This window comes from Sceloporus occidentalis, unplaced genomic scaffold (assembly GCF_023333645.1).
Source record: "Sceloporus occidentalis isolate IW3139 unplaced genomic scaffold, rSceOcc1.0.p SCAF_1, whole genome shotgun sequence".
NCBI lineage: Eukaryota > Metazoa > Chordata > Lepidosauria > Squamata > Phrynosomatidae > Sceloporus > Sceloporus occidentalis.
Window position 1 is genome coordinate 78533077 of NW_028316981.1, and position 24326 is coordinate 78557402.

Consider the following 24326-nt stretch of genomic DNA (forward strand, 5'->3'; position numbering starts at 1 on the left):
TTCCTCCTTGCCACCCCAATGCCTCATATACATGCAATATAATAATAATAATAATAATAATAATAATAATAAATTCCTCACCTCGGAATACCATCTCTGTATCCTTTGTTTTCCCTCAGCCAGCCCAGTTCCTTACAGACAGTAGCAAAAGCATTCTGTATCAATTTGCCAAATTGAGAGAGAAACATTTGTAGCATTCACATATAAAAAATAATTTAGGAAAATAGACTTTTGCAAAGTGCGTGCTGCTAGGACACATTCTGTCTATATATGTATCTACCTGTAGAACTATGTGCATAGATTGTCAAATATATAAAAAATAAAAAGAGAGCTGCCTGGTGTGAGAGGGAGACTTGTTCCGTTCTGTGCCCTCCCTCTGACCTACCCTGAACTTGCCCCTTTCTCAGGCACCCTGATTGCCCTTTGCATCCTTCCTCTGCTCCTTGGCTCCATCAGTCACCCCGATTGCCTGGCATCCCTTCTTCCCCCCCCCCCAGTTCCTTCCTCCTCCTCCTTCGCCCCGATGAAGGGGAGGGAATGCCCTGCCCACTGCCCTCCCTCTGACCTAAATCGCTCCCCTCAACTTGCCCCGATCATGATCAGGGACAAGTTCATATTCCCCGAACCCGTTTCCCCCCCCCCCCAAAAGATACAGCTTTTACTCGGCTTCCAAATGACCCGTGCTAAGGGCCATTTGCCCCGGAACGGGTGTGCAACCCTCAGATTCGCTTGTGGGAGATTCGGGGCAAATATGAACTTCACGTGCATAATTCGGTTCCTGATCCAGGGTAAAAGGTAGTCTGTATGGCCCCTAGGTGTGGAAGAAGTAGCAAGGAAGGTGCTCTATATCTGGAGAGTGTAACAGTAGTTTACAGCCAAACACCACCAGCAAACATTTCTAGGTAGGAAAGACTCTGATATATTGATACATGTTTCTAGAACTTCCAGGTTTGTATATGGGATTATACCTTTCATGAGGCTGTTCGCGAAGATGAATAATGAGTCATGATGGATCAGGCCACCTTTCTGTTCATACAATAGCCAACAGTTCCCTGTGGAAAGCTTGCCAGCAAAACATGTTTGCCACTGCACTACCCATTTTGGGTTTGTGGGCAAGTACTGTACAGTAATATACTGCTTCTGACATTGGAGAAGATTAACAGCCATCTTGTTTAGTGATGCAGAACACTGATGTGCCCATTATTGACTAGTTCCGGAAGGTGCAATTATAATTAACCTGTTCTGCAGAGGTGGTACTAGATATCAATTTGCTTTGTGACCCAATTCAAGGTGCTGAATTTAACTTTTAAGCACTTGCACAATCTTGGCTTCCCATATGAATTAATTTGCTGAAATGCAGCCAGCAGGCTTTATTGGTTGTACTGTCTTTGGGGCAATGAAGAACTGCAAAATCTCAGTGTAGGTAGACTCCAAAAGTGGAATTCCTACAAGTAGAGGATAGCTAACTCTTTGGTCTCTTTTCACTGGGCTGCAAGAAATATTTGTCTGGTTGCAATCTGCATCTTTAATTTGATTACTAAATTTTGCTGATGTCTGCTTTATTTGTATGTTTAGATATATGAATAAAACTATTATGTAAATATTTTAGTAATAAAATAACAGCACTTTCCTTTGTTCTTTGTTGTCCAAAATGCAGTATTTAGAATTAAATTCCCTTTCAATCTGACTTCAGGCCTGGGTATAGACAGAGAAAGCTTTGGTCACCTTAGGGGATGACCTACGCAGGGAAACGGACAGGGGGCATGACTCTCTGTTGGTCCTGCAGAACCTCTCAGTGACTTTCAGTACCATGAAACATGGCATCCTCCTGGACCACCTTTCTGAGATGGGACTTGTTATGCAGTGGTTCAGGTCTTTGTTGGAGGGGCAAACTGAGAAGGTGGTGTTGGAGGACTCCTGTTCAACTCATTGGCCATTGGCTTACAGAGTTCCACAGGGTTGAGTTTTGTCCCCCATGTTATTTTACATCTATATGAAACCGCTGGGAAAGGTCATCCAGAGTTATGGGGTGTGTCTTCACCAGTATGCAGATGACACCCAACTCTATCTCTCCTTTTGATTTGATTCCAAGAAAGCTGCTCTGTACTGAAAGAATGTCTGTTGTCAGTAATGGACTGGATGAGGGAAAACAAATTGAAATTTAATCCAGACTTGAAAGAGGTGCTCCTGGTCAGTCGTAAGGCAGATCAAAGTATAGGGATTCTGCCTGTGTTGGATGGGGTTACACTCCCTCTGAAATCTCAGGCTTGTAGCTTGGGTGTGCTCTTGGACTCAAATCTGGGCCCAGATGCTTAGATTTTAACAGTGATCAGGAGTGCATTTGCACAGCCAAAACTAGTGCAACAGCTGTGCCTGTTCCTTGAGACGTCAGATCTGGCTATGATGACACATGCCTTGATTACAACCCATTTGGACTACTGTAACACACTATGTGGAGCTGCCTCAGTTCAGAAACTTCAATGAGTTCACAGCTAGAATGCTGAGTGAGGCTAGTTATAGGGAGCATAGCTGAAACAGCATCAATGGCTACTGGTTCGTTTCCAGCAACAATTCAAATTGCTGGTCATGACCTATAAAGCCCTATATGGCTTAGGTCCAGACTATTTGAGAGACTAAGGCCCATTCCACACAGGCCTTTGCAGCGCCCCGTCATGTGCTAGGGGTTGGCCGAGGACCTAGCGTCCATAATGGCTTCACCCCTAGCACGTGACGGGGGCGTAAAAATGGCCGCGCCCTATACACATGGGTGCGGCCATTTTTACGTGCGGACGCTTAGCGACCGCACGTAGCGTCGCAAAAATGATGCGTCGAGTGTGCCATTGGTGCCTCATCGCGTCATTTCCACGACTCGAGAAGAAGCGCAATTTTGGTGTTTCTTTTTAGCTGCGCCGGGAAGCCTCGTGGTTTGGCCGCTGGGTTTTCTCGGCGCAGCTAATGACGGCGCAGGCAGAGCACCACTTTTCGGCGCTCTGTAACGCGCCTTTAACTCCCCATATAAACTTGCCACAGCCCTAAGACCATCAAGGAAGGCTTTCTCTTGGTCCAGACACCATCACAAGCTCACTTGGTGAGGACAGGAGAAACAGCCATCTTGTGGCTGCTTCCACCCTCTGGAATGCCCTTGTACAGGAGGTGTTTTTTAAGGATTTATATCCTGCCTTTCTCCCACAACATGATAATTTTATTCTGTTTTCACTTCAATGATTTTAATTGTTTTAAAATTTTTAATGTAAAGTGTTTAAAAATGTTTTTATTTGTAAGCCTCCTTGGGTCCCTTTGTGGAAGAAAGGCAGAATAAAAATGAAATAAAATAAAATAATAAATAACATCCTATCTCTGAATCTCAAGGATTCATTTTGCCATCAGAAATAATAGCCACTGATAAACTTATCCTTTATGAATTCATCTAATGCTTTTTTTAAAGCTATCAAAACCAACAGCCATCAACACATCTTATGGCAGTAAGTTCCATACGTTAATTATGTACTGAATAAACTTTGTCCTGAAATCTCATTAGTTGACCACCAATCTCATTAGTTGACCTTGAGTTCTAACATTGTGAACGGAGGAGAAAACTCATATCCTCTGTGCCAGCTTATCACAAAACTGGTGTCTTCCAGATGCTCTGCAATACCAATCCTATCAAGCCCAGCCATAATGCCCAAATGGTAATGGGTGGTGGCAACTGTAATCTAACAAAGCTGGACAACTCCTAGTTGAGGAAGGCTGCTCTACATACATATCATTTTATAAACTGCTTTTGTGACTTGACTACAAGTCAACCTCACATATAAGTCGAAGACAGGTTTAGGGGTAAAAATTATGGATTTTGATGTGTCCTGTGAATAAGTCAAGGGTAAAACTTAGGGTCATGTAACAAAGGAAGGACAAAGCAGAGGAAAACAATGCCAAAGGATTTACAAAATTCCAGCAAGTATAACTGTTTGTACTCACACTAAAGGCTGGATGGGGTCAGTGATTTCAGGACAGACTACACTCTTGCCTTTCATCAGGGGATGGTTCCTTTTTAAATAAGAGTCAAAGTACAGAACTTATGTTGACCAATAGGTAAGTCAGCTTTTTAGGTCAATTTTTGGACTAAAAAGTTCTAGACTTATACATGAGTATATACAGTACTTGTTTGTTTCCTCACTGCTATTGTTTGGGTCTTCAAGTCATTTCTGACTTATGGCAATCCTAAGGCAAGCTTGTCAGAGGATTTTCTTGGCAAGATTTGTTTAAAAGGTGTTTGGCTTTGCCTTCTTCTGAGGATGGGAAAGTGGAGCTTGCCTAAGGTCACCCTGTGGGTTTCCATGGCTGAGTGGGGTTTTTCACCTTGGTCTCCAGTTGTAATGCAATGCTCAAACTACTACACCATGCTGGCTTTCTTTTTTTTTTTCCTTCCCCTAATGCTTTAGCATTTTCTTGTACAGAAGGTTTTCAAGCCACTTATTCATTTTGGTTACCATTTCTGGCATCCTTTTGATCTCTCAAGAATCAGAAATTAGCACTATTCTGTGGCCACATGTGAAAAATTTATGTACAGTGGATCCTTGTTATACGCTGGGGTTTGGTTCCAAGATCCCCCGTGTATAACAAAATCCGTGTATGCTCAAGTCCCATTAAGTATAATGACATAGCAAAATGGTGTCCCTAATAAAAAATGGAACATCAAGGTAAATTTATACTTTTTTGGAACATTTTCAAACCGTGTATGCTTAAATCCGTGTATAAAAAATCCGTGTATAAGAAGGGCCGACTGTATTTACTGATCCAATGTACAGTATTTCATTTGCTATTTTGTAGTCTGTTTGCAGCTCTTCTTAATACAGCTTTGTTTTTCTTTTTTTACACACTGTTCAATAATTTAGTCTCATGCAAAAACTAGCTCCTTGCTCACCTCTGACTCTGATATCACCAGTGCCATTACTGATTCTTGGAACTGTTTACTTTTTTATCTTGTGAGATGTCTCCATTTATTGCTACCTTTTAATTCCTATTCTTTAACCTGTTACTGATCCATAAGAGAAGCTGTGATCTTATTCCCACACCTGTCAAGTTTAATCAGGAACCTTCAGTGAAGGAATGCAAAAACCTTTTGGGAGGTTAAGCTGTACCCCATTTACACAGATTGTGCCTATGTACATGGGTTGCAGACATTCTCTAGGAACTCAAAAAAGTTCTTAAAGTCGAACGTTGGTACTTACCCGTGATACAATCTCCTGTGCTCCCACCATGAAGGGGGGCAGCTTTGGATGAGAGAGAGAGTCACTGGCAAAGCCAAGACCTTTCTCCAATCCTGGGAGCCCTTGCCATATTAAGTCTTTCTTCAAGCTTCCAAGGCAGCAAGAGAAACGAAGAGAATAAAAGGACTGGAGTGGCTGTAGTGAAGAAGCTGCAGAGCAACAGCAAACACATCCTACTGGATCTCTCTCTGAAGCCGGCTCCCTCTGTTGAGCTGGTAGACCCTGAACTAAGGAAACCTGAGCTAAGGATGACCCTTCACTCTTGGGGTCCTCTGCCAAAGCCACCACCAAGGAACATGGGAAAGGCAGGAGAGAGGAGAAAAAGGGAAGGCCAGGAAAACTGTCAAACCGCTTTCAGAGAAAGGAAAAACTTCGCTGGCTCGAAGAAACACGTCTTGCAGGAGCATAGGCAGGAACAAGACTGGGGCCCAGGGGGGCTAGCTCCTCCCTTTATAGGGGGCTGGTCTTTGTTCTATTGTCCCTGCCTACAGGAGCAAATTGGGAGGAGCTAACCCAGAATACAGGAGGTTAGGACCCTGTCTGCTGGGAAACAACACTTCCCTTTACAGAAGTCAAGCTGATCACTTCTAACCAAGCTTTGTTCTTCTGTATATTTAACAAGTCTAAACCAATGATACACAAGGTATGAAACAAACATCTCAACTTTTAGATACTATCCACTACTTAATCACAAATCTATTTTGTTCTTATCAACCAACACAAGTATCACAGATATAAAATATAGATACCTGTGTTGATTGATAAGAACAAAATAGGTTTGTGTTTGAATTTAGTATTGTAGTTTAATAATTATAGTGGGATTCTGCAGAGAACAAGCAATGATATTTGAAACAGTAGAACCTGCATGTTCACATGGAGGGCATGGAGAAAGTGAAAAAGTGAGCCTTCATGCATAGTGATGTCCGAACTACCTGTTCTGAGCTCAATGGTTTGTCAATCAAGTTTACAATTAAAAGAAAGGCTTGTACAAGCAAATACCTTTCTCTCATATTAAGGCCAGGATATTTAGAGTAAAGAAAGCATTCTCCATTCTCCACACAGATACCAAAGGTCCTGCCACATTTCAGACCTGCGTAAACTACTTCAGTATGTTTGGGGGCCAATTTTCCGTCTGCATAATTCACTGGAGGCTCCTTCATAGTTTACATATATTATATACTCTGTGTAAAGTATACCAAAAAATCCATAAAATGTTTAACCACAAGTCCACATTTGTTTTTTGATTTTTGGGACTAGGAGACTTCAGTGGGATTACGGAACTGCCACTCTGGGATGCTTCCAAGAACAGCATATTACTTTTTCTGCAAAAACTATTTTGGGAGTTGGGACACCCGAGGAACAGCCTTGATAGTGAATGAGGCCACACCACTTGCACTTTGCACATCCCTGCTTTAGACAAACAAACAAAAAAACCAACCTGGAATCAAGTGAAAGAATAAGATCGGATGGAATGGATGTGAAATGTCTAGTGAGGATGAAACAGCTCCAAAATTGTCACACTCGATACAATGACTATATGGTAAGTCATGTAAATTGCTGTCACTTTCAAGTTGCACTGCTCTAGAATAACTAGATTTCAAGGGCATATGTATATGTTTTTCAGATGAATGCATGCTAATTCAGAAGATAAATTTGCAATACACACTTGGACATTATCAGCTTAGATTAGGGTAGGAGTCTTGTGGCCTGCCAAGGTCTTCTTTGCCCCTCCCAACCTATCCCAAAGCAGAAATTTGCAGGAAAGGGATGGAGCAGCTCTTCTCCTTTAAGGCATGAGGCAGTCCTCCCTGTCCTCCTCCTCCCCCCATTTCATCCAACCACCCCCAAATGTTATTACAAAACTGCTAATGGACCTCTGGATGGATGAGAACTGGTGTGACACATAGTGAATTCAGTGTGTTGAAAATTAACCTCTGGACCTTCAGGGCTTGCCTATTTCTGAACTAGATGCATTATAGTTCAATGTTTCCCAACTTTAAAAAAATGTATTCTTTTTCCCTTGAACTAGAAATAGAGATTTACAAAACCTTAACTTTTAAAATTTTTATTTTAAAAATTCATAGAACAAGAATAGTCAATTTTGTCAGGTCCTAAGGATGACTCCTTCCAGAACCTACTCATACACTGCTACCACCACCAATATGCACGCCTTAAATTTAGCTGAAGCAAAAGGACAGCTTTTTGATTTCAAACAAGCCATGTACAAAGCATGTGTCTTTTTTAAGCACTAGACTGCCTAGAAACATCTGGGAGCATAATTCTCCTCTAAAATAAGGCCTTTTATATTACTTAACATTTTTAACATGTTAACAAAATGTTTAAAATGGGTCACTACAGCCATATTAAAATGGGGCAGGGCCACTACAGCCATATCACCAAATTTGGCAGCATAGTTGAAGCAAAGACAGATAGCAAAGTTATATGAGACTTGCAGGCTGTGTATTACCTTGCCCCAGCCAGTGTGTATAAGAACTACATGTTCAAAGAAACACACTCTATTACTCCATGAATCAGAATGCTTCTTGAGCACATGCAACAAGCAGGTAATAAATGCAAACACAATGCAGAATAGCCCACCACTAATAGATGCTGACTGGAAAGTGATACAGCAGAAAAGATCAAGCAGCACAACAGGAAGCCTTCCCTATGGATGAGTGGGTACTTAATGTAAATAGCTTATGTTACACTTGCAGCATGGGAATGGGAACCAACAAACTGGGAATCCATGAAGTACCACAATTTATGTATATTACCACAATTTCCCCTTAAAGATACACTTCCTCACTTCTTTACTGGAGCCACTGAACAGGCATGCTCAATGAGCACTTTTCCTTTAAAATATGGAAACATTCTGCTACTTACTCATATTACCTTGGCCACACTAGACATAAGCATTTCAGGCATTAAATGCCCATTTGTAAAAGCAAGTGAGCATGAAAGACAAAACCTTCTTGGTAGCAACCCTGCATTTGTAGAACTCTGCTCCCACTAATCTCTACCAGGTCCCACCACTGCAGATTTTCACATGGGCCTTGAAGGTCTGCCTATAAATCTTAGCCTGTAATTGAGTTAAGATTGCAGTAGAGGCACTGTGAATTTGGTCCAAAGAAGTTTTAACTGTTGATTTCAATACAGTATTTTGTTTTCATTCAGTTTTTTGAGTTTTAAGTTCTGCTGCACTGGGAAGTTCTATCCTGAAACATAGGTTGCAATCTGAGAGCAAAAGGCAGCACCAAGGCCATTTTGATAAGCCCTCTCCTATGTTTTGCACCAAGAACTTATTGGGCAGCAGCAGGTTCAAAGTAGACAACAGCAAAGCTTCCAGGGAGGGCACAAGTTGTCATTCTGAATCATTTTCAGATGATGTGATAGTTTTCTATTGGGGCTCAGAGCCTACATAGCCACAAATGAGGAGATATGTCAAAAGCAACCACTACCTTTGTTTTTGTTTTTTCAAAATCCTTGTGACCTCACTAACCCCTGAAAGTTGCTCAAACAAGTCAGCATATAAATCTTTTAAAATATTAAAATAAATAAGAGAGTCCCACTTAGTTTGCCTCACTTGGCGCCTTCACAGGGAAGAGATCAATTCCCAGTGATACATTTTACACTACTATTGATTGTACTCATTCCTTGGTGCATGAGGAAACTCCATTTTTCTCCAAGTGAGGAAGAACACTGTATCACCCCAGAAAACCTTATTATCAGCAGAGGATCTTTAGGGCAAGGAGGCAGGGAAGTGCTAACTTTTCAAATCAAATAGTGAAGAAACAAAAAGTATTCTTCACTTACTCCAATACTGTTGCTGTGTGCCTTGATGTCCTCTCCAACTTATGGTCACGTGAAGGTGATTCTAGATCCAGCATGGAGGCCAGGGTTTGAATCCCTAGATCATAGAGTTGGAAGAGACTGCAAGGGCCATCCAGTCCAACCCCATTCTGCCATGCAGGAAATCTATATCAAAGCATCCCCAACAGATGGCCATCCAGCCTCTGTTTAAAAACCTCCAAGGAGGGAGACTCCACTACACTCTGAGGGAGTGTGTTCCACTGTCGAACAGCCCTTACTGTCAGGAAGTTCCTCCTAATGTTGAGGTGGAATCTCTTCTCTCTGCTCAGACATGGAAACACTCTCTCACTCACAGAGGAAGACAAAAGCAACCCCCCTCTGAACAAATTATGCCAAGAAATCCCCATGATATGATTGCTTTCACCAGAAGTTAGAAATGACTTGAAGGCATATGACAACAACAAAGGTGAACCTATCAAGGGATTTTTGTGACTTGATTTGTTTGGAGGGGGTTTGCCTTTGCCTTCCTCTGAGGCTGAGAGAGTATGACTTGCCCAAGGTGAACTAGTGAGTTTCCATGGCTGAACAGTTGTAGCCCAGTGTTCAAACCACTATACCACACTGGCTTTCATGCTCCAAGTACTATCTGGACTGAAAGCCACAACATTTTATGTTATTGTAAATCTTTTAACCTTTGATGTAGCATAGGACTATCACTTTTAGTGCAAACAGCCCCCCCCCACCTCAGTACTTCTCATTAACAATAAATGTTTATAAGACTGGAATGCATTATTTTGAATATAGCTGAATACACCTAAACTCCATTTAGGACAAATTGACATTTCGGTACATTCCATTTACCATCTAACCCACACTTTTAAAAGAGTACCAGGGAAAGCTGGGGCATCCATCTTGGTTTATTTAGCAGTAAGTGCCCAGTGTTGCTGGTGTACCCCTTCAAGTAATTTCCAATCTATTGTGGCCCTAAGGCAAACCTATCATGGGGTATTCTTGGCAAGATTTGAGGCTGAGAGAGTGTAACTTGCTCAAGGTCACCCTCTGGGTTTCTATGGTTGAGTGGGAACTTGAACCCTGGTCTCCAGTCTTAGTCCATCATGCAAAACACTACACCATGCTGCTTCTCCTAGGGCCTAGTAACAAGGACATAAAAATTCATAAACACATTCAAGAAGGATTCAAACATCATACTGTCATATTCCTACCTCAAAATCAGCAAGTGGCTTTTACTGATGTGGAAGTTGTTTACAACACAACTTTCCCACTGTGAACTATAAATGGAGGAACCCCCACCAACAGAAGAAAGTCATGCTGTGCTCTCTCACACACACAAAGGGCCAAGACCTAGTTTTAAAGCTCTAGTGCATCACATGTCAAAATACAAAGCATGTTGGAGACAAGGCCATTCCAAGTTCTCAAAAAAGCAAATGCTTCACTACGAAGGGGGAGGGGGGAAGCCTCAGGTTTTGCTCATACAGCTTCCTCATAGTAATGCACATTTGATTTAAAAATATTTCTTCCTACAAAATATGCATTCAGATTTCCAACAATTTTACACGTAGGCAGAAAGAATGTTGTTAAGCGCATTATGAATGGAAACCCTTTCTGGTCTGAAAACAAGGAACTGTCTTCTAGAACACGGCCTCATGGCCTGGAAAACCCACAAAAATATAAATCTGATCAAGGTTCATAAACAAATGTTTTCCTGCTATCCTGCCTTAACAGCAGCTATGCCAGTGCTTTTAATATTACTTACTGAGCAAAATGTAATTACGGTATATAATGATTCAGATGTAGTTCAGTTTGTTGGGAGCTATTCTCCTGAACTCCAAACTAAGTGGATATGACCTATTTAGAGGATTGAAATAATAACCCAGGATATGCAGTACAACCAACAGCCACTTCAGTTAATACTGGTTCCTCAACTATCCACATAGCCAGAGCAAATTATTGCAAAGTTGGTGCAGCATAAGAATAAGATACTTGCCTTTTCCAGCACCACTACTGCACTTACAATTGTGCTCTACAGCACCACTTCAAGAATGCTGCTGTTTTAACAGGCCCTTACACGTTGCCTCTAAATATATAGAGGGTTTTTTTAAAATAAATGGCATGGAATGTCAGTACTAGATTAAGCTTTTGGAATGCAGAGCTCATTCTGCATGTAGTGAACCAACCAACCCTTACTGCTATCATGACAGCATTACCTTCAAAGATAACTGTTCCAAGGCATCACTTCAGAAGTATACAGAATGTCCCCTGGTGAATAAATTGATTTTCAAACAAACTTCTATTTAATCTAACCTATATTTGATCTTGTTGTTGTGTGTCTTCAAGTCATTTCCAACTGTGTGGTGACCCCAAGGTGAACTTATGAATCTATAGTGGTCCCTCCACATTTTGTTAGGATTCGGGTGAGAGATCCCCATGAATGTGGACAAACTGCAAATAAAAAACACTATTTATCTGAGAGAACATCTCTCTAGGTATCTCCAGGTCCTCCAGTACAACTCTATGGTCAGTATCTGCCAGGGGTTGATCACAGAATCATACTGGAGGACCTACAAATGCCTAGAGAAGTGCACTCTTTAGGAACTTCTAGGTTCTCTAGCACAACTCTATGGTCCACTTCTGGCAGAGTTGCGCTGGAGGACCTAGAGATTCCTAGAGAGAACATATTTATTCAAAACCACAAATAATGAAATCCGCAAAGGTCAAAGCTGCACACGTGAAGAGACAACTGTATTCTGTGGCAATCACTGCTACAAGTCTTGCTTTCCAAAGATAATAAGGCATCCCCAATATGTTTACAGGAGAGTGAAGTCTCTTATCTAGCAGCTATGAGAGGCGTAGCATTTCCAGTTGCAAAATTTAGCTGCAAGCATAAGCCATATAGCAGAGTCTACAAAAACAGCTCATGGTTCCTTTACAAAGCTACTGCAATGATTGCAAGGAATATATGTGAGAAAATTTCATCTTAAGGACTGGAGGTCAGTATGGCTGCTCTTGCTGTGGTTGCCTTCAAGCAACTGGTCACTTCTATCTGAACCAGGGAGAGGCGGATGTGGGGCCTTCAGAAGGAATGCTATGAAGTGCTGCTTTTAATACACATCCCAAAATCAAAGGCCTCTGCAAACTCTTAATAGGGTAACATGAAATATTGAAGAACTCCTGGCCTAGGCTTAAAGCACCTTTCGCTTCCAGGACTCACCAATATAGAACTCGCTCCTTCTCATTCCTCAACATGGCAGGCAGCCACAGAGAGAGTTTCAGGACACAGGGCCTGCAACTCCCAAAATGGAAAAGGCAGCACCACCAGCCACAGCCTCCTCCGGGAACTCCCAGGATCCTGGGTCTCTGAAGCCTCCGCAGGCCCCTGGCTCCTCCGGCAGAAAGCAAGGAGCCCACTGGGCCCCTCCTCAAGAGGGAACCCCTTTTATTTCACTCCCAGAATTACTTAAGAGTTATTTATTAACCCTAAATAATAATAACCGAAGTGCCTGGTGGTTGTGTGATATGGGAGCGGAGGAGAGACAGGTGGGCAGATTATTATTAGTATTATTATTAGAGTATCAACAATAATAATTTCTTGCCTGCCTGTCGCCACACACACACACACACACACACACACACACACACACAGGTCTTGTAGCACCTTTGAGAGTAACTGAAATTGGCAGCATGAGCTTTCCTAGACTTCAGTCTACTTCCTCAGATGCACAGCAGCATTGTGTATATGTGTGTGTGTGTGTGTGTGTTTGTGGGGAGAGGTGGATGAGAAATTATTATTATTATTATTATTATTATTATCATGATCGTGTTGTGTGAGTGTGGGGCCAAGGCAGACAAAAATATGATTATTGTTGTTGTTGTTGTTGTTATCACCATTATCATTATATTGTGTGAGTGTGTGGGGAGCCGGATACGATATTATTATCATTATGATTATGGTGATCATCGTTGTCATGTTGAGTGTGGAGGGGAGGCGAATAGGATATTATTGTCCTTATTACCACTGCCATGTTGTGTCTGGGGAGGGCAATACTAGATAATAATAATAATAATAATAATAATAACAATCATGTATTATTATCATTACCATTATCCCGTACCCCCCACACACACACACTCTCTCTCTCTCTCCCTGAGAGCCCCGAGGAGTGCCCGGGCGCCCCTTGCACCTGCCGAGGCCGCCTCTCACGTCCCCCACCTGCATTCCATCCACCGCGGAAGCCCACCCGCCTTACCCTCGGGCGCCCCTTCCAGCAGCAGCAGCACCACCAGCAGCAGCAGCAGCAGGAGCCTCCGCCGCGCGGGCCCAAGGTGAGCAGTCTCCCCGCACAGCAGCCACGGAGACCACGGCGGCGGCGGCCCTGGAGAGAGGCCGCCCTGGAGGGGGGGCAGCAGCGCAGCGCCTCGGCCTGCGAGGGTCCCTGCCGGCGCCTGGGGCTCCTTCTTCTCCTTCACCTACGGCGGCGGCGGCGGCGGCTTCCTCTCCGTCCGGCGCCCCTCCGCCCGCCCGCCCACCCAGGGCCCTCCAGGAGGCCGCTCCCCTCGCGGGACTCTCCTCCTCCTCCGCTGCCGCTGCCGCCGCCGCCACCGGCAGAGTGACCGAGCCAACCGAGGAGGAGGAGGAGGAGGAGGAGGAGGAGGCGACCGAGCAGGCGCGACGGCGCGCGACACGTACCTGGGGGAGGGGCGGCGCACAGGAGCCTAGCAACCGCCGGCACGAGCGCCACGCAGCCAATCACAAAAGCCCTTTTCTTCTCCTTCTTCCCCCCCTTGCCCCGCCACCCCCGTCCGAGCCGCAGCGCAGCAGCTTCTGGCCGTTTGGCTCCAGAGGCAGCTCGACCCAACCCGCGGGGCTCCGCCTCCCGCGCACCGGCTCCACCCACCAGCTCCGTAGGATACGCCCCCTTCGCCGAAGGACGCCCCGCCCACCTTCGCTTCGGAGGCTATAAAAAGGGCGCGCGCACGCTCCGCTGCTGGCCACTCCCTTCTTCGCAGTAGGCGCCCCTGGTGAGCGTTTCGGCTCCTCTTCAGAGTTGAGGGCTTCAGGCCCCGCCCGACCTTCCACTCCTTATTGGGCCAAAGCCCTTGCTTATATTGGGCTGCATCCACCCTGGAGGATTAGCCCGGTTTGGCGGGCCGCTCTGGGCCCCACAACAAACTCCAGCTCCCAGCATTCCATAGCCTTGAGCCAAGGCAAGGAAAGCGGTGCTCAGAGGGCGTTTGCATTGCCATCCCCTGAGGCTGAAGGAGTGTGACTTGCCCAAGGCCTCCCAGTGGGTTTACATGGCTGAGCCAGGATCCGAACTCAGGCTTCCAGAATCGTAGGCCGACCAGACTACTGCTACCCTCAGCCCTCCACATTTGTGGCTTTGATGTTTGTGGGTTTGATTATTCATGGGTTTGATTAATGTGTTCTCTCTAGGAATTCAGGGGGGCCTTGTGCCCCAACCCTAGCGAATACGGAGGAACAGGTGTTTATTATTATCGTTGTTATATTTATTCATATCCAGCTCTTTTTCCAGAACTGCGGCTCAGAGCGGCTTCATAATATTAAAAGAACAATACAACCAAAAGGTGCGCTGAAAAGGAATTAAATTATTACAACGTTAAAATAGCTATTAGGAGAATAACATACATTTTAAAAAGACAAAACTGTATAAAATACAGTATGAGCCACAATTTGGAAGAATTCCCCTAATTAAATTCCACCTAAATACCTTAAAGGCAGCAGATAATGTCACCCAGTGGGTTTCGTGGCTGAGTCAGGATTCAAAGCCTGGTCCCCAACCCTCACAACCACTATGCCATACACGGCCTGTTTGAAGACTTAAGCAGAGCTGGGGAGTCGCATCTCAAGAAGAAGCCAACCGTAGTTATGTTGGTGGGTGCTGGAAACAACAGGTGCTTTAAAGCCTAGGCCAGGAGTTCTTGAATATTTCATGTCTTCTATTAAGAGTTTGCAGAAGGCCTTTGATTTTGGGATGAGTGTTATTTTCATAAGAGAACCAGCATGGCGTAGTGGTTTGGGCCTTCGACTAGGACGCTGTGAGACTAGGGTTTGAATCCCTGCTCAGCCATGGAAACCCACTGGGTGACCTTGGGCAAGTCAAGTCACACTCTCTCAGCCTCAAAGGATGGCAGTGGCAAACTCCCTCTAATAAACTTGCCAAGAAAACCCCATTATATGATCTCCCTAAATTGGAAACAACTGGAAGGCATACAACAACAACATTTCCCTCCATATATTAAGTGTGGTTAGTCAAGTGGAGAATAGGCCACAGAGGTGCTTTCAGCTGTAGCCGAAGCACAAATATAAAAAAGAAGCATCTCGCGGCACAGGCATAATAAATGCATGAATGAGGTATTTAATGTACTATGTATACACGCGCACGCACACACACACACACACAGTTGTCCCTCCGTATCCACCGATTCTTTATCCACCAATTCAAGCATCCATGGCTTGAAAATATTCCCCAAAAATATAAATTCAGAAAAATAAGCCTTAATTATGCCATTTTATATAAGGGACACTATTTTATTGTGCCACTGTATATAATGGGACTTGATCATCCATGGTTTTTAGCATTCATGGTCCTGGAACCAAACCCCATCAGATACCAAGGGCCCACTGTGTGTGTGTGTGTGTGTGTGTGTCTTTACATTAAAATTGCTAGAGACTAGTGAGCTAAAGAGAGCCACTGTGGTGCAGTGGTTTCAGTGTTGGACTAGGACTCTGGTCAACAGGGTTTCAATTCCTGTTCTGCCATGGGCACCCACTGGGCAACCTTGAGCAAGTCACATTCTCTCAGCCTCAGAAGAAGGCAAAAGCAACCCTTCTCTGAACAAGTCCGATAAAAAAAAGACCTGTGATAGGTTGCTTGAGGGTTGCCACAAGTTGGAAGCAACCCTAAGGTCAACCTCTCGTGGGGTTTTCATTGCCAGATTTGTTCTTAGGAGGTTTGGCTTTGCCTCCTTCAGAGGCTGAGAGAATGTGATTTGCCCAAGGTCATCCAGTGGGTTTCCATGCATGAGTGGGATTTGTACTCCGGTCTTAAATCATAGTCCAACAATCAAACCACTGCCCACACTGGCTATCTAGGAAAGTACTAACTGTATGGGGAAATACTAAATGTCATCTCCTATTTTAAGGGACAAAGACTGCACAAACCACTAAGATAAATAGGTGGCTACTTTCCAGATACAAATTTGCAGGCTTCAGAAGCACAATCTGAAAAAGCCAATTTAAAAAAAAATCCACAATCTACAATAAGGTGATACTTTTATTAGGTCCACCCAAAATATCACAAAATACTGAGGAAGCTGTCTCATTTTCCAAAATTAATCATTGTGAATGTTATGCAAAAGTGGATGTGATGTAAAATGAATTAAAGCCATAAAGTCTGCATTGGTCACATTTTTAAAATGGAGTGTAGTAAGAAACTTTGCTAGATTCTAATAAGAAATTTGCCTGATTTTGGTTTTTTAGATGAATTAGATCAGGAACCCTTTCACACCACACATTTATAACAGTATGGGGTTGTCCACACTGACAAAATTAAGCAGCTCCAAACTGTCATGAAGCCTACTTGTCCAGATGATGTACGGTGGTAAACTGGGTGGAATTGGCATGAAGCTGCACTCCACTGATAAAAACCAGAGCAAAAAGAAATTCCTCAGTGTGGAAAATATGCATCATTGTAGCTGCATATAAACAGCACAGCACAAGTGTGGAAATGCCAGAAAACCCAGGCAGTATACAGAAGCAGTCTGGTGCATGCACCCTGGGAGTGATGAGATGCAATCATTGGTGTCATTGCTTGCCATGTTTGTTTTTTATTTAGCATACGGACACATGAGTGGCCAACTGCACTATTGACCCATTGCAAGATCAACCTGTCACACACCTATTGATGCAAAAGTATGGTGAACGTGGCAGATCGCCAATAATGCAATGGATGTAATTAAAACATACACAAACCTGATAGTACAACAGGAGGCATGGGGTGAAGGGGGGAAAGGAGGCATATATGGGGGGCCTCAAGGATTATGCTTTGCCAATGTGTCACTGGGAACACGAAAGCACTATAGGGGCAGTGTATGGCATGTGCGACTGTGTGGCCAGTCACACATGGCATCCAGTGGGATGGCAGCTGGGTGGGAACAGGAAGGTAATTCCAGCATTGGGTGGTGTGTTTGTGCAATGGTGTGCATGTGTTGGGGGGAGGTGGGGGGAAAACCCAAGAGGTGTGGCTTGATGGCATGTAATGTGGATTGCCTGTGGGTGTTTGACTCAGTTTGGGATTGGGACATGCGGTCAGTGGGGTTCCCAACCAGTTTGGGGAAACCCAGTATTGGCCTACTTTGTTTGTTCGGCCCCTATGATTCTACTTTAACTTCCATGGTTCCATCCTGTGGAATCCTGGGATTAATTTGGTCAAGCAATAGAGTTCTCTGGCCAAGGATTCTAAATGTCCCTCCCTAAACTGCAAATCTCGGGATTCCACAGGATAACTGTAGTGTGTGAGGGTCCCAGGGACAAGCAACTTTTGACTTTCAAATGGTTCTGGTCTATAACTCCATCATATCTTCCAACATTTCACAGATTTCACAGCTGAAAACCAGGACACTTGTGGCCTAGTCTCTTGGGGTGATTCACCGGTGGATTTCTGTACTGGTAGACAGTTGGACTAGATGGCCCTTGGGCTTCTTTCCAAATCTATGTTATATGAAATAAACAAGTAATAAAGTAAGGTAACAAAGTAAATAAGTAATCCAACAAAACCAAATGGCCTAGAAAATCCAACCATTACTCAATCCAGGCTCCTTCGTAAGTGGAAAAGAGCAGATAAGAGACACCATGATCTGTTAACTTGCTCTTCCACTCAGCTTTTGATTGGTACCTTTTCTTCAAATGTAAGCAAGGCAGGGTTTTTTAAAGAAACATACTCTTAGAGAGGATGGCCATTATTATAGATGTATTTCCTTGTTACAGCTTTAGCACTCTCCACCAAGAGTGAGTCAAGGAAACAAGGATTGATATTTGACTGGGTATGGTGAGGGCAGAGTAAGCCAAAGGGAGTTTGCTGTTTTGGCTGGAGGGAGGGATGAAGCTCCCTCCTCCTCCTCCTCCTCCTCCTCCTCCTCCTCCTCCTCTTCCCTCCTTCTTTCACTTTTAACTTTTCAGCATGGGGCTAAGCCTGACTGGCCTTGGGAGGGTGAAAGAAGGAGATGTGGCCTTCTCAGATTCCCCATGAGGACCTTGCCGGGTCCCCCTCGTTGTGGACCACAGATTCAGAACAGATGATCTACACAATCAAAGGCTTTGCTACCATCTAAAAAGCACCATCTTATTTTCTTCAGAAATTCTTCGGCATGCTTTATTAGCCAATGTATGTTTGCAATAATGATCCCTAGTGTCTCTTCCTTTTCTGAACCTAGGTCGGACATCCAGCATTTCTTGCTCTATGTATGGAAAAAGTTTTTCTTGTAGAATTTTGAGCATAGTTTTTCTTGCATAGGAAATTAATACAATGGTCCCACAATTGCTGCAATCCCTAGTGTCCCCTTTTTTGGGGACTGGAATGTATATTGAGTGTTTCCAATCTGTGCAATATTGTTTTGTTTTTCATGTTTGTTGACAGATCAAGGTCTGTAGTTTTAAGCATTTCTATTAGTATGACATCTGTTCCTGGTGATTTATGTCTCCAAAGTGCCCTGAGCAAGGGTCTCATTAGGAGAGTGCAAGGGATGCAGTCTGCACTAGGTGACACCCTAAGAGGGGGTGACACTATTGCTCCCCAAACATCTGCCTTTTGGCAGAAATGGGTTGTGATGTTTGCCTGCACCTCTTTAAAACACTGGAGCTCAGGGGTAGAGATGGTGTGAATGGGGTGAGGCTCAGTGGGAGGAGAGAGAGGCCTCAGCTTCCAGATAGTGCTTCCAGCTTCATCTACTGCTGTTTGGGTGCGCTCAGAGAAGCAACTATAAACAAAGTACCTGTTCATTACGAAGATTGATGTTCTTCAGGGAATACAAGACACAGACAGTTGAACTACTGACAAGCATCCTAGACTTGGCCCATCTCTACCCTTCAAAATCTTGTAGCACCATATGTCATACCATATTATTATTAATAATCATTATAATAGCACTATTAACATTAATGTAGTATTTGTTCCTTCAATCATTGGACCTAGCAGCTGAGAAAGTACAGTACTGTGAGCTCCATTTAATGTCATACAAGCAGACTGTTCCCTCTCACCTCTTACTCTTCTATTTTCTTTTCCACCATCACTTCTTCCCCAGCTCCTTCCTCTGTAATTGTTTTCTGCTATTTTGCTTTTCTTACTATAACTTTGAATGTCAAGGTTTTGCCATAGAGATTGTTAATAAAGTGAAACTAACAAAAAAAACCCTCTTCCCTGAAAAAAAAGCTTGATACTATGTATTTTGAATAGATGAGCCAAGGACACTGGACAGATATACAGAGCCAATATGTAAAAGCAATGATAATATATTATTACTTTATGGAGTTCATTTCAGGTAGCTCCATTTTAGAAAGCTTGTTGAAAGCTTCCTGGATGGCTGGAGCAGCAGAAATATTAGTGTTGGAGAAGTAAAGTTCCGAAGCCTGGCTTTTCAAACTGGAAAAGCTGGTGAAAAATCTTTACAATTAGTAAACAGAAAAGAGGAAGCTTCACTTTAATATTGTGAGATGCCCATTCATTGGCAGAAACCCATCACCTGGAACATGCTAAGGTCATCTAATAAACAGAGAATCCTACAGCCAGCAAGGCCACAGTATTTTCACATTCCACACATTATTTGGTGCACTGGGTGGTGGGGTGGTGGAATACACTTCAAAATATTTAATATACCCTCTAATTAGTGTAAAGCTGAAGAAAAACACAAAATCAGCCATCATACTAAAATACAATCTGAATAACATCTCAACAGAATTTACAGATAACGTAAGAAATAGATTTGCATTATTAAGCAGCATCAGCCGGGAACCAGAAAAATTATGGTCAGAAGCCAGGGACATAGTTGAGGAATAATGCAGAAAGACATTAGGGGAGGCGTTACAAACCGCCGCTTTGCGGCGGTCTGCTGGCGCTGCTCTTTGCTCTGCGAGGGAGTTGCAGCATACAAACCACGCGACTCCCTTGCGGAGCAAAAAAGAAGCTCCAAAATGGAGCTTCTTCCTGCGGCGCTGTTATGACGTCACGAGGCGCCCATGGCGCACCCGCGATGTCATAACAGCCGTGACCCGTCTGGACGCTATGCGTCCAAGACATAAACATGGTGGCGGCCGTGTGGAACGGCCGCCACCATTTGTCACGGACTGAGTCCGTGATAGGGAAAGGGGCATCTAGAAGAGACGCCCCCTTTTTAAAATGGGACGTCCTAAGGACGTCCGAAATGGCAGTCTATAACCCTCCTCAGTGTCCAAAAAAGAGTGAAGAAATAATGGATAACAGATGGAACACTTCAAGCAGTAAAGGAAAGATGAGAACCTAAAGTAAAGGGAGATAGGAATAAAATCAGAAGAATTAAAGCAACTTTTCAACAACTAGTGCTCAAAGATAAAGAAAACTACTATAATGATCAATGCAGAGAAACGGAAGACAACATCAGAAAGAAAGAATGAGAGATTAAGATCCAGGATTTCTAAGGGAAAGTCAAATCAAGAGCAGAGATGCTCTACAAACCAAAGTACTTACTACACAATCAAGAAGAAATAAAAAAGATGGTGGAAGCAATGCACAGAAGACATATATAAATAGATGATAAAATGAATGATACATGGAATGAAGAACCATACAAAAATGAGCCCCAGATTCTAGAGAGTGAAGTGGAAGCTGCAGTAACAGAAATTGGGAGGAATAAATCACCAGGAACAGATTACATTGCAACAGAACTGCTATAATCCATACACACAGAATAAACGATGTTAACTGAAATATGCTAACAAATATGGAAAACAAAATAGTGGCCAACAGATTTAAAACAATATATAGCCCCATCCATAAAAAAGGCGACACAAAAGGCTGCAGCAACTATAGGACCATTTAATTAATTTCCCATACAAGCAAAATTATGCTCAAAATTCTACAGCACAGACTCCAATCATACATGGGGAGAGAAATACCGAGGTGCAAGCAGGGTACAGGAAAGGAAGAGGCACTAGGAACCACATGGAACACACCAACAAATTTCTGAAGAAAACAACATGTGATTTATAGACTTCAGCAAAGACTTTGAATACATAGGTCACAAAAAGCTATGAATTACACTTTTAAAAAATGGGAGTGCCCATAACATTTGATAGTCTTGATGAGGAATCTGTACTTAGAACAAGAGGCTTTGTTACAACAGAATATGGAAAAACAGTATGGTTCCCATTTGACAAACAGTAAGGCAAAGATGCATTCCATCATCCTATTTATTCAGCTTGTACACAGAAAACATACAAAGGTTTAAATGCAGAAGGAGGAGGAAGGAATATCAACAATCCAAGATGCACAGATGACATTATACTACTAGTGGAAAGTAAGAGAGACGTGGAACAATTACTTTGGCCTGTTACAGACTACCAAAATAAAGCTGCTTTGGGTCTCTTTGGAGGTATGCTATTTAAATGAGGCATGAGTCCTAAGAGTCTAGAGGTCAAGCCAAAGCCACACTCAATTCCTAAGCACTGGAGTGCAGCTTTGGTACAGCTTCTGGATTCTTAGGATGCATGTATCATTTAAACAGCATACCTCCAAAGAGACCCGAAGCAGCTTTATTTTGGCAGTCTGTAACAGGCCTAAGCAAAGTTAAAGAAGAAAGTGCAATGGCAGGCTTACTGCTGAACATAAAAACATTGACCATGAAGGATCTACCTGGATAACCTAGACAATGAGAAAATCAAAATAGGCAAAGATTTCCCATACCTTGGATCAAATATTGATCAGAATGGAGACAGAAATCAGAAGAACACTAAGAATGGGAAAGACAACTATGAAAGAACTATGAGTAAGAAGAAGGCCCTTCCTCCAGTCCATCCGGTCTCAGAGGGAGAGAAGGGCAGGTCAGCTCCATCACGCCTAGCCCAAAGTAAGAAGACCCTCTCTCCAATCCATATGGCATATGTGATTATCTGGCCTCAGAGGGAGAGAAGAACCATTGAATTTGATCCCCTTTCCCACCACCATTCCCTTCTCCTTTTGTGTCATGTCTTTTTAGATTGTAAGGGAACTGTCTAATTGAAAAGCGGGTTATAAATATGCCAAATAAATAAACAAATAAACTAGGCAAGATCCTAAAGTGTAAAGTGCAGCTAAGCACTAAAGCACAAGCCAAGTTCTGCAGGTTCAGGTCCATGGTTTCCTTGACTGAGCCCATCCATCACTCTTTCTCTCTTTCTACTGCTTTCTACCTTCCCTAGCATTATTGTCTTTTCTATTCAGTCATGTCTTCTCATGATGGGGCCTAAGTGTGACAGACTCAGTTTTGTAATCTTGGCTTCCAGGGAATGTTCAGGCTGGATCTGTCCTAGGACCCATTTGTTTGTCTTTTTAGCCATCCATGGTATCTTCATCACTTTTCTCCAGTACCACATCTCAAATGAGTTGATTGTTTCCCTATCTGCTTTCTTCACTGTCCACTTCTCAGATTTGTACATCATCATCATCACTATTATCATTATCATTATTTATATTCTACCTTCCTCCCAGTACAGGGACTCGGTGGCTAACAAAATTTTTAAAAGTCTAAGTTAAAACAGTGTGAAACATTAAAAATACAAAGTTTTAAAAAAACCAGTTCAAACGATTAAAACATTACATTATTAAATTTTAAAATTTAAAACTCTTTAAAAGTGATGAGGAATATAATGGCTTGAACAATCCTCACATTAGTGTCCAGAGTTATATCCTTGCACTTTAGGATCTTGTCTAGGTCCTTCATAACTGTCTTTCCCATTCCTTGCTGCTTTTGATTTCTTGACTTCAGTCTCCATTCTGATCAATGTTTGATCCAAAGTATGGGACTCTTTGACTAGTACAGGTTTCTTATAATCTAAAATAAATTCATGTAGCTTTTCCATGGTCATTATTGTTGGTTTTTTGAAGTTCAAAAATAAACATACTTTAGCACTTTCTTCTTTGACTTTCTTTAGTAGATGTTCCAAGTCTTTGTTGTTTTCTGCCAGTAGTATGGTGTCCTCTGCATATCTTAGGTTGTTAATGTTCCTTCCTCTGAGTTTAAACCTGCTCTGTGTACAATATTTTCTGCATCTCTCTCTGGCTTTGCTTCGCGAACGAAGATTCAGGAAGGACTCATCCTGCGCTTTGTACAAACACACTGGTAACTAAAAAGGCCAATCCAGGACAAACAGGTCCGGTTGCAGAAAGCACAATGGAAAGTCTCCTTGGGTGATGTTTCCGGGTTGTGGTTCTTTCTGCGTTGTCATTTCTCTTTGAGACTCGTTTGGCGTGAGTTTTCGAAAAAGGCTGCAGCATTGTGGATAATGCATTTCCATGCCTCCCGATGCAAGGCCAGTGCAGACCATTGTTGGTGATCAATTTGGCCAAGCCTGAGATGTTGTTTCAGGGAGTCCTTGTATCTCTTGTTTGGGGCGCCCCTCTTACGCTGACCCGTGGCGAATTCACCATAGAATAATATTTTGGGGAGGCGATGGTCCTTCATCCTAGAAACATGTCCTGCCCAGCGCAGCTGTGTCCTCAATAGCATGGCCTCAATGCTGGTGATCCCTGCTTGCTCAAGGACAGCAACATTCGTCACATAGTCAGTCCAGTGTATATTTAGAATTGTGCGTAAACAGCACTGATGAAAGCATTCAAGGAGTCGTAGGTGTTGGCGATAGGTGACCCATGTTTCAGACCCATAAAGGAGAATAGACAGTACAGTGGCTCTATACACACTGATTTTTGTGCTTCGCCTCAAGTGTTTGTTACTCCAGACTCTTTTGTGAAGCCTTTCGAATGCACTATATGCCTTTGCGAGTCTGTGATCGATCTCTTTATCAATCTTGGCATCTGAGGAAATGATGCTTCCCAGGTAGGTGAACTGTGGTGGTGGTGGTGGTGGTATAATAGCCACCAGCAGGGCCTCCCATGCCCATTTTCTGCATAGAGGTTAAGCAAACAGGGTTATAGAATGCAGCCTTTCCTGACTCCTTTGCTGATTGGGAACCATTCTATCGCTTTG

General features: G+C 43.1%; 1 protein-coding gene across 2 annotated transcripts in view; it reads right to left on the minus strand.

Annotated features, from left to right (window-relative positions):
• DAG1 (dystroglycan 1) overlaps window positions 1-13917 on the minus strand; it is a 113924-nt gene extending 100007 nt beyond the window's left edge. The window contains exon 1 of one of the 2 annotated variants that reach the window (XM_089526537.1): window positions 13783-13917. The gene's annotated coding sequence lies outside the window, so the exon portion shown is untranslated. Of the gene's footprint in view, window positions 1-13342; window positions 13609-13782 lie in introns of those variants that run through there. The other variant, XM_089526546.1, reaches the window with a different exon arrangement.
• Between the last annotated feature and the right edge of the window lie 10409 nt (window positions 13918-24326).